Here is a 16907-nt window from a genome sequence, read left to right on the forward strand (position 1 = left end):
ACAATGATGTAGAGTTAATTTTTCAGAGACTTCAGCACCTAAAGGGATAGTGTGGTCAGCACTATGCCCAGCCGTCTTTGCTTTCCATAATGTGAGTCAGGTACACATTAGAGCTGGGTGAACTCTGGAACGTTCTACTGACTTTAACCCGCATTCAAACTCGAGACTTATTTTAGTAAATACTGTTAGTTTATTTAACCACATGCCACATACATTAATTTAACCTGCATTCAAGTTCGAGACTTAATTATGTAAATACTATTAGTTTATTTAACAAAAGAGTTAATAGCTGGCCACATACAATATGAAAAATACAACCTCAACACAAACGCAATTAGAAATGAATCTCAACAACAATGTTTCACAGCTGAGAAAAAATTTATGTCAAAATTTATAAACATAATTAACAAATTTAAAGAATCCAACAGGTAAATTTAAAAAAACAGAAATAGGCATATATTTCAGATTAGACAGAATTTAACTATTTAATTGACAATTTAAAACCAAATTAATGTAAATTTTAAAAAATAACAGAAAATTAAAAAAAATATTTGTGTTATAATTAGCTCTTTAGAAATAAAGAGGATAATTTGGTTCAGATAGTGTTAAAGACTGCTAATTGTGACATCACTCCTACTGATGCACAAAGCCCAGTACAAAACATTAAGACCTTAATTGTGCAAAATACTAATGCTTTTTAAAATTGATAGAACTTGTGGTAATTTAAATAAAGTTTGATAATTTACAGGAACTTAAATAAATAACTTAAATAATATTAAGAGTTTAAAAGAAAAGCAAGTGTAACAGTCATCATCCAAAATTAAACTGTCACTACTATCAAAATGCTGTATTGGTTTGATAATTACATTTAAAGTTGATAAGATGACATAAAGAATCAAGTGTGTAATTTTTCAACACCATTTGTCTCGTTATGGGTTTAAATTACTCCTATGATGTAGCCTCAACAGAGATTGGCGAGGTGTTACATAGCTGCAGATATTTCAGAAGAACTGTTAATTAACAAGTTTATTTTCTTATGTGTCCAATAAATTTCAATGTGTATCATAAGCAATAGAAAAGCTTTATAATATGTTAAAGACAAGAACATAAAAGCCTAAACGGATTAACTATTACTAGTAAATGTGTCAACATAAATCAAATTACTAGTTATATAAGAAAATACAGCTACCAAAACTTCAGATAAGCTTCAAATAGAAAGAAGGTAACACAGACTTCCAATAAACAACACAATACACTTTTTGATATATGACAAGCAGATATAAAAAACTTTTAAAAGTTAAAAAAAAACTTTACAGTATGATGGTATTGAAAGTGACACAAGCCCACTGTTGGAAATAGCTGTAACTTGAGCAGATTAAACATTTTACTACCCCCCCCCCCCCTCATCTAACTGTGATTGGGTATAAACAGAATTGGAGGCATGCAAAAAAAAAACACCAGTGTTTTTACACCAATGTCAATAAAAAAAAAAATTTTTAATTGCAGCATAAATTTACATTTCTTCAGTCACAACAGTTTTATAATATATTTTTCGATTGTGAGAGGGTTGAACTACTTGGTTCATTACCATGTGAGAATATCAGACAACATAGGCAGTCATTATACCCTTACACGTCTAGACGACACAGGTGACAATTTATTGACAAGATGAAAAAAGGTTTTTCTTCTGATATTTATTAAACACATTCTGCTTATAATCGTCATCCACATGGACGTCTCACGATTCACTCTACTGACTGAGTCACACTGGTCATATACACCCTTTCACCAAGACTAAGGTTAACTCACACAATACACAGCAACCAGTTTCTACACAAAACATCACTATCTTTCCTCATTATGTCATCATTATATATTTCACACCAACATACCTTGATTAACTACACATCATAACACTGTTCGTAGTGTGTCTTCAGTAGTATGATTAAACTAGATGAATATGCCGTTTATGTGAGATTAAAGTTACATGTTGACTGAATCGTTTGTCACAAAGGTTGCAACAAAATGGCTTCTCACCAGAGTGAGTCCTCAAATGTTTTTGTAGAGTACCTCTAGAAGCAGCCGAATAGTCACAAGAATTGCATGTGAAAGGCTTACTGTTCATGTGAACTCTCCTATGTTCTAATGAAGAACCTCTATCATTTGTTGTGTATTCACAATTTGAAACACTTATACAGTAAATCCCTAGTGTGTATGCTTGTGTGAACTTTTAATTTACTTTTCGTGCTAAAAGATTTCTCACACAATGAACATCTGAAAGGTCTGTACCTGAAATGTCTCTTTACAAGGTGAAGGTCATATTCATCTGGTAAGTTAAAGCCTCTGTCACAATGACTACATATGTAAAGCTGCAAAGGTGTATGCATCAGTTGATGGGACAAAAGGTGAGCTATAGAAACAAAGCTTTTTTGGCAAATATCACAAGTTTGTACATTTTCAACACCATCAACTGATTGAAGGTTTAGATGAATCTTTTGATGTTGTTTTAGCCGACACAGATAAGGTGACGTGTAATTGCATTTCTCACATTTGTGAATTGATTCTCCATTATGCAATCTAATGTGAGCTTTTAGGTATTGTTTATCTGCATAACATTTTTCACAAATTTCACACTTAAATGGCTTATACCTAAAATGTGTTGCTAAGTGTAGATCATATTCTTCTCCAATGTTAAAACTTTTATCACAGTGGCAACATATCAGTGGCGGAACTAGAAAAAAGGGGCCACCCCGCAAAAAAATTTTTTAGGCCCCCCCCATTATAAATATATAGACCTATGTATGTATATATATGTATATATATATTTATATATATATATATACTCAAACACAACATACGAACACAGGGTACTTATTCATGTTGGCCTGTTCGTGTTATGAGAAATACGTGGGTATTTTCTTAATTAAAACAAATTACATTCATTAGTGTAAGTGCATTAGTCTGTTTTGTGAAAATCAGTTTTGTATTATCTTTGCCGTAAGACATGTAACCTCCCATCAGTCAAAAGAATATAAAACAGGAAAGCTTTCTGTAAATAATGGTGTCTCGTGCCATGTTTATTTTTAAGGTTTTTTGTATTTATTTTATTAATTTTAAATACATTTTCTTTTTATACAGTGTCATTCTTTAGTAAGTAATTTATAAACAAATAATAATAAAGAGAAGTAATTGCTTTTTAATTTGTTTAGTACAAATCTATTAAAAAGAGGCTTATGAGCATCACTATTTGACTATTTAAAAAAGGGAAATAAGTCATGGAAGTGGTTTGAACGTTTGCTTATCTTTGATAAGTTTCATTGTAGGAGAAAGATGACTCGGCTTTCACAGTGGTTTAAAAACGAAGGAAAAATTAGCGTGGGGTGGTGTCTATAGAATAAAGATAATCCAACCGCAGCTACGGTAATCTTTTTTACAAAACGAACATTAAGCCAAAAATGCAAGAACATTTTTTTTTTAACTATAACAATTTTTTTATGGTCGGCCGTGGGCCCCTAAATGGCGTGGCCCCCCCCGCATTGCGGGGTCTGGCGGCACTGTAGTTCCGCCCCTGCAACATATATAACATTTCAATGGAGTGTGTACAATTTTATGAGAAGCCAAATGAGATAAGGATTTAAAACTTTTTTGGCAAATGTCACACACAGAAATCTCAGTTGGAGGATCACTGCCTCTCTGTTTATCTTTATGGTATAGTTGACAAGTTGTACAATTCTCCAGAGCACATTCACATTTTTGCCCAGTTAAAGTCTGTAACTTTTGAGGTGCAGCTGTTTAATTTTCATGATGTAACTGTAATTTGTCACATGATTTGAATTTATTGTGGTAAAGTTCAGCTGTCATTTCATTAGTTGATGATAAAAAAATTTTCTCCTTCAATATTGAGCATTGGACATTAAAGTTTCTACAATTTGGTGAAGTTTGTGATCTGATGGGTACATGAAGATGTCATGGTTTCCTCTCTGAAATTGTCCTTTTTTAAACCAGTAGCAATGTTTTCTTTATACAAAGCCATATGAACTATCGTGTGATGTTTTTTCAGCTTACTCCATTTCCTGGTGGTAAAAGCACAAAACTCACACGCCATTCGATCGTTTGGATGAAATTCCTTTTTATGTTTAGCAAACAATGGCTCCTCTGCAACTATAAAATCACAAAAACAAGTTTATGGCTTGCACTTCTGTGTGCGTTTTGTTCCAATGTTTTTGTAATCTTTCAAAAGATGAAAATGTTCTTGAACAGATATCACAGTGACCTACTTGCTCTCTCATTTTCTATGTTCTTTAATGCTAGAGTTATTATAATAGATTGACGACAGAAGCCTGTAGTTGTATATAACACATTTATTGGGTCTAACTACCACGATGGTAACACACAGAGAGGACCGAAGGAAGTACACAAGGGACATCACTCAAGATAACAATATTATAAATATAACTAATACAGAAGAGTGAGTTCCCTTGACCTCACAATTATTTCAATCTATTACATCCCTTTACCCTTAGAACACAATAACACATCTCTCAATAGAACAATTGATAGTATCCTAAAATCACCAATTATATTGTAACATGAACACTATGGTAGATTACATCCTTACAAACAATGCACAATATGCTACAACATAATCAAAATACAAAACAATAATGTCAAAGTCCTTTTGACCTTTAGAATCATAGGTCTAACTTATTTGGGACTTTGATTGTCCTGCTTGACCTTCTCAGTGGCTTTTGATTTGGTGACTCAAGATTCTGACCATCTGGATTCTCTATCTCAGAAGGTCTAGGATTTAAATCATTAACTCCAGAATTTACATTTTCTGACTCCAGACAACTTGGTTCACTCATATCAACAGAACTTGGTTGTGGAACAAACTGAGTTGGTGTGAACTGATCAGTCTTGGTGGGATTGACAGATTCACACTTATTATCTGCACAAGTTATTTTTAACTGGTCTGCATGTCTACGGACAATAAGTCCATCATTTGTTTTTACTTTATAAGACACAGGTCCTGTACATTGAACAATTTGACCTGGTATCCATTTTTCCCTTCTCCCATAATTTCTTAGATACACATTCTTATTAACACCAAATTCTCTTTCAATGAATGTTTGTCATGATCTAATGGAACTATTTTTGAATTGGCATCTGAAAGTATTATGCTGTTATTCAGATCCTTAACTGGCATAGATTTCTTTGATTGATCAATTTCCTCAGGTAATCTGATAGTGCTTTTTCGTAACCAAACATACTGTTTAAAAGTAATATCCTGGACAATATCACTTTGCAACTGTGATCCAGTATTTGAAGTGGGTGTATTCAATGGCAAAAATCTTTGCTCTTTTCTTTTGATGTTACCCTTTTAGTTTCTGTAAGTGCTAATGATGTTAGCAAAGTTGTTTGATGATCACATTCCTTCTTACTAATGTATTCTCTTTAAAACATTTGAAATTGCCATATCACCATAATCATTTATCAAGTTACAAGTACCTTGTTTAGGCAACTCTGACTGGTAATGGACTGCATCTTCTCCATCTTTTATATTATCTTCACAAAGGGTTTTATTTCTTATTTTATATGGCCTTAAGTCATCATTCACAGACTCTTCAGGCCAACCATTCTTACAGTACTCATATACTTTTATTAAGCACTCATCTTTTTGTGTTTCTCTCTTAATATCATTCACCTTTATATTGGAGTTATCCATGATAGTGAAGAGAACAAATACATCTTCTGGTACATAGCTCAGGCTTTGGTTTTCTAAAGGTAATCTACTAAGACTATCTGCACTATTCTCAGATCCAGGTTTGTATTTCAATTCATAATTGTATGCAGTTAGTGTGATAGCCCATCTTTGAATTCTTGGTGAGGCATGCTCAGGTAGGGTTTTGTTTTCTCCAAATAAACCTAGCAATGGTTTATGATCTGTAAAGATGGTGAACTTCCTACCAAACAGAAACTTATGAAATTTCTTAACACCAAAAATGATGCCTAAGCCTTGCCTATCTAACTGAGAATAATTTTTCTCAGCCTGGTTCAAAGATCTACTGGCAAAAGCAATGGGTCTGTCACCCTTCTCATCCATGTGGGACAAGACTGCTCCTACACCATCTGGTGAAGCATCACATGTTAATATAAGTCTTTTCCCTGGGTCATAGTGAGTTAGTAAGGTGTCAGCAGACAAAGCCTCTTTTGCTGTATTAAAAGCAGCTTCTTGTTGTTTACCCCAGTGCCAAGTTGCATTTTTCTGTAGCAGCTTGTACAGTGGTGATAGTTTACCAGACAGATTTCCTATGAACTTTGCATAGTAATTTATCAAGCCCAAAAAAGCTCTTAGTTGTTGGGTATTTTCAGGTTTGGGTGCTTCTTTAATGGCTTTTGTTTTCTCAGGTTGAGGTCTGATACCTTGCTTGCTTAATATATATCCAAGAAAACTAATTTCTGTCAACATGAATTGACATTTATCTTTGTTTATCTTTAAACCTTTTTCACCAACAATTTTCAAGACTTTATCAAGTGTTTTAAGATGTTCAGTGTCATTCTTACCAGTTATGTACACATTGTCAAAGTACACACAAACATTTGGAATATCCTTAAAAATACTGTCCATGACAGCTTGGAAAATTCCAGGGCTAGATGATATGCCAAAACATAGTCTTTCATATTGGTAGAGTCCTTTATGTGTGTTTATTGTCGTATAGACTTTTGAATCTGGATGCAGTTCTAGTTGAGTGTAAGCATGACTAAAGTCCAATTCAGTGAATTTGTCTCCTCCTGCCAAATTCAAAGAAATTTCCTCAATGTTAGGAATAGGGTACCTATTTAGCTCTATTTGCTTATTCAGTGTAGTTTTGTAGTCTCCACAAATTCTTATAGAACCATCCTTCTTTAACACTGGCACAATGGGCGTTGCCCAATCGGAATAGTCTACCTTCTTTATAATGCCATTAGATTCCAATCTACTTAGCTCATTTTCAATTTTATTCCTCATTGCATAAGGTGGAACTCTAGCTTTGCAGTATCTTGGATTTGTATCTTTAATGCTTAACTTCACTGTTCTATCATTTAGTAATCCTGGATTACTAAAAACACATTTATTTTCAGATATAACTTTATCTAGTGAAGTAAGACTAGATTCTTTTACATTCTTCAATGAACAAATACTCTCCCAATTTAACTTAAGATCACTTAACCAGTTCCTACCTAGTAATGGCGGTCCATTTCCTTCAACCACAAGAAGAGGAAGTTTAACACTTTGACCATTATAACTTACATGAACCATACACTCTCCTATTACCGGAACATTGTCACCAGTGTATGTTGTTAGACACTTGTGACACGGCTGTAGAGACACTGATCCTCCTGTGACAGCGTCAAAATCTTTCTTTGTGATGACTGTTAGTGATGCTCCAGTGTCAAGTTGGAAGCTGATGCTCTTACCGTTGATATTAACTTGTACATTGATGGGAGCATGACTTATTGATTTCACAGAGAACAGGTTGAAATCCGGCTGCGAATCAGTTTGAGCATTTTCACAGGTAGAGTGGTTCATTGGTTGGGTTAGGTAGTCTTGGTGAGAGTTAACATAGTGCTGCTTTTGGTTGCGGTACTGTCTTGACTGGCTAGATTTAGCAACAGACGAAGACTTTGCAAAGCAGGCCTTGGCAATGTGACCTTGCTTACCGCACTTATAACAAGTTGCTAACTTGAACTTGCACCGATGAGATGCATGGGGACCTTTGCATCGATGACATTTTTGATAATTATTACTAGATTTAGATCTAGGATTTGAACGAGCAGGCTGTTTAGCATAAATTGGATTGCTCTGATGGGGTTGGTGTTTGTTGACTAACCTGCTGTTTACTGCATGGATCCCTGAAGGCGTAAGAGATTTCGCCGCATCTGATGACTGCTGGAATGACATTGCAAGTTGTATTGCTTTTTCCAATTTTAGATCTGACTCGAGCAGCAACTTTCTTTGAATATCAGGGCTGTTTACACCTGTCACAAACTTTTCACATAGTCTGTCAGACAGCGTATCGCCGAATTCACAAAATTCACTTAAATGACGTAAAGCAGCAACATATTCTGATATTGACTCGTTTGGTTGACGAGTCCTACTGTCAAATCTAGCTCGACATAGAAACTTTGATGGGGTAGGCGCATGGTGGTCTGTTAGCAATTTGCTCAGCTCGTTAAAGCTCTTGGTAGTTAGACTGGCTGGTGCGCATAAGTCTTTTAGTAGCCTAAATTGTTGAGGCCCTATGACTGTTAACAAAGCAGCTCTCTTTTTGGCTTCTATCGTCACGTCGTTAGCTTCTAGGTAAAAGCTTAACCTCTCTAGGTAATCTTGAATGATTTCATCATTCGCATCAAATTCTTTATTTGGCCATACAGCGCCATAATTCTAGAAATAATTAGCTAATAAGCTCTAGCAAACCTCTTTTTTGCGTAAGTAGGTGCTCTTTCTAGTAGATGTTTATCCTTCGTCGCCAGTTATAATAGATTGACGACAGAAGCCTGTAGTTGTATATAACACATTTATTGGGTCTAACTACCACGATGGTAACACACAGAGAGGACCGAAGGAAGTACACAAGGGACATCACTCAAGATAACAATATTATAAATATAACTAATACAGAAGAGTGAGTTCCCTTGACCTCACAATTATTTCAATCTATTACAGTTATTAAATTAATCAGAGGTATCCACTTGATCAAACAGTTAGAGCTGAAAGAGAAATATTTGATAATATTTAATTATTTTAAATTAAAAATGTAATTTAAAATTTTGTTATAATAGTAATGATAGAAAATGTTAATGACAACTAAAGTTCTTCTAATAAATTAAATAAGAAATATTTCTTTCTGCCCGGCCGGGAAACACAAATAGTGACATTTAAACAAAAAGATCTTCTTTAGAGCTAGACAGTCTAAATTTTAAAATAGTTAGGCTCCATCACTAATCTAGATTTTTAGTAGTTACTTTCAGCTTAGAGGCTTGATGTACAGTTGGTTATTTATATTATAATAATAAATAATTGCCTTATGTTAAATGTAAGTAATGGTTGGGCACAATTATGTTGTTTCGCTATATGGTTGTTATTCAAAAAATAAATTAATTAATTTAAATAGTCTATTAAATATCAACTGTACATTTAAAATTATGCTAAATAGTTAAATTACTAATTGATTATTTAATACAAGCAGACTCATGGCGTATTATACACCGCAATATATTGTTTTATTTTCTAATTTTCAGTAATTCATCCTTTGTGAATTCGACAGTACCAATGCTGCCACTAAAAATATTTGCTTTAAAACACTAAAACCCTTCTTTCTTCCCCCCCCCCCCCCCCAGTGAAAGCAGCCTCCTTTTAGTTACCTCCCCTAAGTTTAAATTCGTTTCAAACGTTTTATCTGCCCCTAATATGGCTGGTACCAGCCCTCTAGCAGTCACTAAACCCGGCTCTATGATTGTAAACATTTAGCGTGAACCACAGCTCACCAGACCATGTTGGGATGGAGGTGGTAGCGATATGCCTAGAGAGGAAGTTGCTAGGCGGGCTTACACCTTGGTGTTTTCTAGGGTCTACAAGAAGATAATTATATATATATATATATAAATAAGTCATGATGTCTAAGATTTTTATAACAGCTCATGACAAATTAAATATTTTTTGTTAACAATTTACACTGTTCTTTCAATACAATATATTTAACTTACTATCACTCTATAATTCAATTATGTATTTGGCACATTTGTGATAAACATTTTTAGGCTAGATCATCTAGAATTTTTACTATTTCGATTTAGGCCTAGATCTATAAATTATTAAAATTAATAGTTACCAATACTAATAATACTATGGCATCTATAGTTTCTATACTATTTAAAATAAACCAGGAGTGATCTCCCCTAAACTTTCTCGAATATTTTTATATAAAATAACAGGGGATGGGAACTCGGGCTATAGACATGATTTTTAATCCATTTTAAATACTTAAAGTTTTAAAAATAGAATAAAATCTCGTAGACAAATTAATTGCACACCAAGTGAACGCGAAATAAAAAAGCGCATAATAGTGCGCAATATTATTAGTACTTTAAGAATTTACATTAGTTTTTTGAGAAATCGGAAGTAGCGTAAATTACTACTTCCGATCAACGGAAATTACTCAAAATTTAACAGAAGGTAGATAATTAGATCTTTTACTTACAAGTGAAATTTCATTTATCTATCTGAAATAGTACTCAAGTTATAGGCATTTGAAGAATTCAAAGTAGAAAAAGTACCACTTCCGGTTGTCGGAAATCGCTCAAAAGTTGATACGGATCTACGATTTTGATATAATACTTATATATGAAATTTCATCAACCTAGCTGTAACGGTACTCAAGTTATCGTGTTTACACACGGACACACAGACACACAGATACACACACTCACAGACATACGGACAAGATTGCAAAATTATGTTTTTCCGTATTTTTTTTTTTTTGCACGATTACAATACTTTCTCTATACTACGTATATACGAGAAAGTAAAAAACCAAGAGTACTGGGATCTGGGCGTTTTAATCAGTCACTGGATGTGAACTAACATAAATCCTCCTAATAATTACTAAAATTTATTGAGTCACATATAAAATGATGATAGATTACCTATAAATTTACTACAAATGTATAAGACACTATAAGACTATTACACTATTAGTATTAAGTAGACTACCCGTCATCCGTTGGATAACTGTGGGTTTCGGGGGTCATCCATCAAAAAATATCACGTCTCTCACTCAAAGACATAGCGACCCTTAACGGCGCCCGGGGACAAACTTTTCAATTTGAACCCCCCCCCCCCCCCGCAAGATTTCGATTTGCAACCCCCCCCCCCCCCCAAACTTTTGATGTGCACCCCCCCCCTCAAGATTTCGATTTGAACCCCCCCCCCACTCAGACTTTCGATTTGCACCCCCTCAACCTTTCAATTTATTTTTTCAACCCATTTTGGTGCCCCCTAAGGTCGGCGCCGGGGGACATATGTCCCCCTATCCCCTCCTCCCTACGCTACTGCAGTGTCACTTATCGTCACAAAAAACAGACCCCCACATTCAAAAATATGTTTTTTATCTTTTAAAAACACCGAAAACACCGATTTCGTACTATCCCTTCATATACTGACGTCACAGGTGACCTACTCAACTCTACTTCACCTGCCCAGTGTTCCGCCAATTGTCAGACAACATGTTTTTATCGTTTAAAAAACGATTCCAGCCGAGCATGTCTCTGACCACACTATCTTTTCATATGCTTAAGACAAAGAAACAGATGAACTCTACTTCACCTGCCCTGTATCCTGCCAAGTTCAGATAGGCAACTTTATCATTCACATCTAAAAAAAATAAATTTAAATTTCATTGACATATTGGTCTAGAACCTGTGCCACCCGCATGAGAGCCGTCTACACTACCAACTTAGCTATTTACTCGTGACGTCACAAGTGAATTTTTATACTATACTTTGAGTCTCCTTATGCAACTTGATTTACGCGCATAGATCTAGAACTAAGTCTAGTAGCAGTGACTTTCAAATTAATTTTTTTCTTAAATTAGCCAAACAAAGATTTATATAAAATAAAGAAGGTCTGAAATTATCTAGATCTAGCTAGAATTATCTAGATCTAGATTCTACGACTCGCTTGCTTAAGTCTTAAGTTTAGTTTTTCTTGCTATATCTAGAATCTAGATCTAGATCTAATCATTGGCTTCTGTAATAGGCCCGGAGCCAGCATTTCAAAATTACCATATTCCAAACAAAGATTTATATAAAATAATAAAGGTCTAAAATAGTTTAGTATATAGAAAATCATTATTATCTAAATCTAGATAGAACATTATCTATATTTTAGATCTACGACTGAGCTATATTTAGAATTTACGTTTATAATTTAGCAAAATTACCGGTATCGAAGCAGCGTATGAATCTTAAGCTACGCAAATACGCCCTGGAGCCAGCACTTCAACATTTGCATAGTCGAAACAAAGATTTATACAAAATAATAATGGTCTAAAATATTTTAGTATATAGTGAAGTGGATTGTAATGACTGACGAGAAGCCGCGTTGGTTGTTAACAGTCTTTATTATGTACAGACGCCATGATGCAAAGAGAGAGAGGAAGTGGCGAGAGAGAACTATTTATAGATAACAACATGTAAGGGACATCACTCAAGATAACAATATAAATATAATACTAATACAGAGAGTGAGTTCCCTTGACCTCACAATTAACTCAATCTATTACATCCCTTTACCCTTAGAACACAATAACACATCTCTCAATAGAACAATTGATAGTATCCTAAAATCACCAATTATATTGTAACATGAACATTATGGTAGATTACATCCTTACAAACAATGCACAATATGCCACAACATAATCAAAATACAAAACAATAATGTCAAAGTCCTTTTGACCTTTAGAATCATAGGTCTAACTTATTTGGGACTTTGATTGTCCTGCTTGACCTTCTCAGTGGCTTCTGATTTGGTGACTCAAGATTCTGACCATCTGGATTCTCTATCTCAGGAGGTCTAGGATTTAAATCATTAACTCCAGAATTTACATTTTCTGACTCTAGACAACTTGATTCACTCATATCAACAGAACTTGGTTGTGGAACAAACTGAGTTGGTGTGAACTGATCAGACTTGGTGGGATTGACAGATTCACACTTATTATCTGCACAAGTTATTTTTAACTTTATAAGGCACAGGTCCTGTACATTGAACAATTTGACCTGGTATCCATTTTTCCTTTCTCCCATAATTTCTTAGATACACATTCTTATTAATACCAAATTCTCTTTCAATGGGTGTTCTGTCATGATTTACTTTTTTAATTGGCATCTGAAAGTATTATGCTATTATTCAGATCCTTAACTGGCATAGATTTCTTTGATTGATCAATTTCCTCAGGTAATCTGATAGTGCTTTTTTCGTAACCAAACATACTGTTTAAAAGTAATATCCTGGACAATATCACTTTGCAACTGTGATCCAGTATTTGAAGTGGGTGTATTCAATGGCAAAAATCCTTTTTCTTTTCTTTTGATGTTACCCTTTTAGTTTCTGTAAGTGCTAATGATGTTAGCAAAGTTGTTTGATGATCACATTCCTTCTTACTAATGTATTCTCTTTAAAACATTTGAAATTGCCATATCACCATAATCATTTATTAAGTTACAAGTACTTTGTTTAGGCAACTCTGACTGATAATGGACTGCATCTTCTCCATCTTTTATATTATCTTCACAAAGGTTTTTATTTCTTATTTAATATGGCCTTAATTCATCATTCACAGACTCTTCAGGCCAACCATTCTTACAGTACTCATATACTTTTATTAAGCACTCATCTTTTTGTGTTTCTCTCTTAATATCATTCACATTTATATTGGAGTTATCCATGATAGTGAAGAGAACAAATACATCTTCTGGTACATAGTTCAGGCTCTGGTTTTTTAAAGGTAATCTACTAAGACTATCTGCACTATTCTCAGATCCAGGTTTGTATTTCAATTCATAATTGTATGCAGTTAGTGTGATAGCCCATCTTTGAAATCTTGGTGAGGCATGCTCAGGTAGGGTTTTGTTTTCTCCAAATAAACCTAGCAATGGTTTATGATCTGTAAAGATGGTGAACTTCCTACCAAACAGAAACTTATGAAATTTCTTAACACCAAAAATGATGCCTAAGCCTTCCCTATCTAACTGAGAATAATTTTTCTCAGCCTGGTTCAAAGATCTACTGGCAAAAGCAATGGGTCTGTCACCCTTCTCATCCATGTGGGACAAGACTGCTCCTACACCATCTGGTGAAGCATCACATGTTAATATAAGTCTTTTCCCTGGGTCATAGTGAGTTAGTAAGGTGTCAGCAGACAAAGCCTCTTTTGCTGTATTAAAAGCAGCTTCTTGTTGTTTACCCCAGTGCCAAGTTGCATTTTTCTGTAGCAGCTTGTACAGTGGTGATAGTCTACCAGACAGATTCCCTATGAACTTTGCATAGTAATTTATCAAGCCCAAAAAAGCTCTTAGTTGTTGGGTATTTTCAGGTTTGGGTGCTTCTTTAATGGCTTTTGTTTTCTCAGGTTGAGGTCTGATGCCTTGTTTGCTCAATATATAACCAAGAAAACTAATTTCTGTCAACATGAATTGACATTTATCTTTGTTTATCTTTAAACCTTTTTCACCAACAATTTTCAATACTTTATCAAGTGTTTTAAGATGTTCAGTGTCATTCTTACCAGTTATGTACACATTGTCAAAGTACACACAAACATTTGGAATGTCCTTAAAAATACTGTCCATGACAGCTTGGAAAATTCCAGGGCTAGATGATATGCCAAAACATAGTCTTTCATATTGGTAGAGTCCTTTATGTGTGTTTATTGTCGTATAGACTTTTGAATCTGGATGCAGTTCTAGTTGAGTGTAAGCATGACTAAAGTCTAATTCAGTGAATTTGTCTCCTCCTGCCAAATTCAAAGAAATTTCCTCAATGTTAGGTATAGGGTACCTATTTAGCTCTATTTGCTTATTCAGTGTAGTTTTATAATCTCCACAAATTCTTATAGAACCATCCTTCTTTAACACTGGCACAATGGGCGTTGCCCAATCGGAATAGTCTACCTTCTTTATGATGCCATTAGATTCCAATCTACTTAGCTCATTTTCAATTTTATTCCTCATTGCATAAGGTGGAACTCTAGCTTTGCAGTATCTTGGATTTGTATCTTTAATGCTTAACTTCACTGTTCTATCATTTAGTAATCCAGAGTTACCAAAAACACATTTATTTTCAGATATTACTTTATCTAGTGAAGTAAGACTAGATTCTTTTACATTCTTCAATGAACAAATACTCTCCCAATTTAACTTAAGATCACTTAACCAGTTCCTACCTAGTAATGGCGGTCCATTTCCTTCAACCACAAGAAGAGGAAGTTTAACACTTTGACCATTATAACTTACATGAACCATACACTCTCCTATTACCGGAACATTGTCACCAGTGTATGTTGTTAGACACTTGTGACACGGCTGTAGAGGCACTGATCCTCCTGTGACAGCGTCAAAATCTTTCTTTGTTATGACTGTTAGAGATGCTCCAGTGTCAAGTTGGAAGCTGATGCTCTTACCGTTGATATTAACTTGCACATTGATGGGAGCATGACTTATTGATTTAACAGAGAACAGGTTGAAATCCGGCTGCAAATCAATTTGAGCATTTTCACAGGTAGAGTGGTTCATTGGTTGGGTTAGGTAGTCTTGGTGAGAGTTAACATAGTGCTGCTTTTGGTTGCGGTACTGTCTTGACTGGCTAGATTTAGCAACAGACGAAGACTTTGCAAAGCAGGCCTTGGCAATGTGACCTTGCTTACCGCACTTATAACAAGTTGCTAACTTGAACTTGCACCGATGAGATGCATGGGGACCTTTGCATCGATGACATTTTTGATAATTATTACTAGATTTAGATCTAGGACTTGAACGAGCAGGGTGTTTAGCATAAGTTGGAATGCTCTGATGGGGTTGATGTTTATTAACTAACCTGCTGTTTACTGCATGGATCTCTGAAGGTGCTAAAGATCTCGCCGCATCTGATGACTGCTGGAATGACATTGCAAGTTGTATTGCTTTTTCCAATTTTAGATCTGACTCGAGCAGCAACTTTCTTTGAATATCAGGGCTGTTTACACCTGTCACAAACTTTTCACATAGTCTGTCAGACAGCGTATCGCCGAATTCACAAAATTCACTTAAATGACGTAAAGCAGCAACATATTCTGTTATTGACTCGTTTGGTTGACGAGTCCTACTGTCAAATCTAGCTCTACATAAAAACTTTAATGGGGTAGGCGCATGGTGGTCTGTTAGCAATTTGCTCAGCTCGTTAAAGCTCTTGGTAGTTAGACTAGCTGGTGCGCATAAGTCTTTTAGTAGCCTAAATTGTTGAGGCCCTATGACTGTTAACAAAACAGCTCTCTTTTTGGCTTCTATCGTCACGTCGTTAGCTTCTAGGTAAAAGCTTAACCTCTCTAGGTAATCTTGAATGATTTCATCATTCGCATCAAATTGTTTTATTTGGCCATACAGCGCCATAATTCTAGAAATAATTAGCTAATAAGCTCTAGCAAACCTCTTTTTTGCGTAAGTAGGTGCTCTTTCTAGTAGATGTTTATCCTTCGTCGCCAGTTATAATAGATTGACGACAGAAGCCTGTGGTTGTATATAACACATTTATTGGGTCTAACTACATCACGATGGTAACACACAGAGAGGACGGAAGGAAGTACACAAGGGACATCACTCAAGATAACAATATTATAAATATAACTAATACAGAAGAGTGAGTTCCCTTGACCTCACAATTATTTCAATCTATTACATATAGAAACTCATTATTATCTAAATCTAGATAGAATTATCTATATTCTAGATCTACGACTTGTTTGCTTAAGTCTCGTTTCTTTTTTTGTTTGTATTTAGATCTATAACTAATAAATCTTTGATTTTACCTAGATTTAGATTCTAGATTCTAGATCTAGATCTATAAATAACTTTCTTGGACAGATTGTAGATCTAGAGAAATTTATCGTAAAACTAAATGAAAAAGACAGTTGAAAATTGATATAAGTGTTGGAACGTAATAAATACAGCAAACGGACGTATTGTTAAAGTTAAAGCCGACAGAAAATTAGCTTTAGAACGCGTTAAACATTGGAATGGGAACACAATCTTCTTCGATAGACGCCGCCATTTTATTGTACTAAAGAGTAAACAAAAACTGTGACGTCACGGTCCCGCCGAGTGTAGTGGTC

The sequence above is a fragment of the Physella acuta genome, unplaced genomic scaffold, assembly GCF_028476545.2.
Source record: "Physella acuta isolate Inbredline_101_S28 unplaced genomic scaffold, ASM2847654v3 ptg000160l, whole genome shotgun sequence".
Lineage (NCBI taxonomy): Eukaryota > Metazoa > Mollusca > Gastropoda > Physidae > Physella > Physella acuta.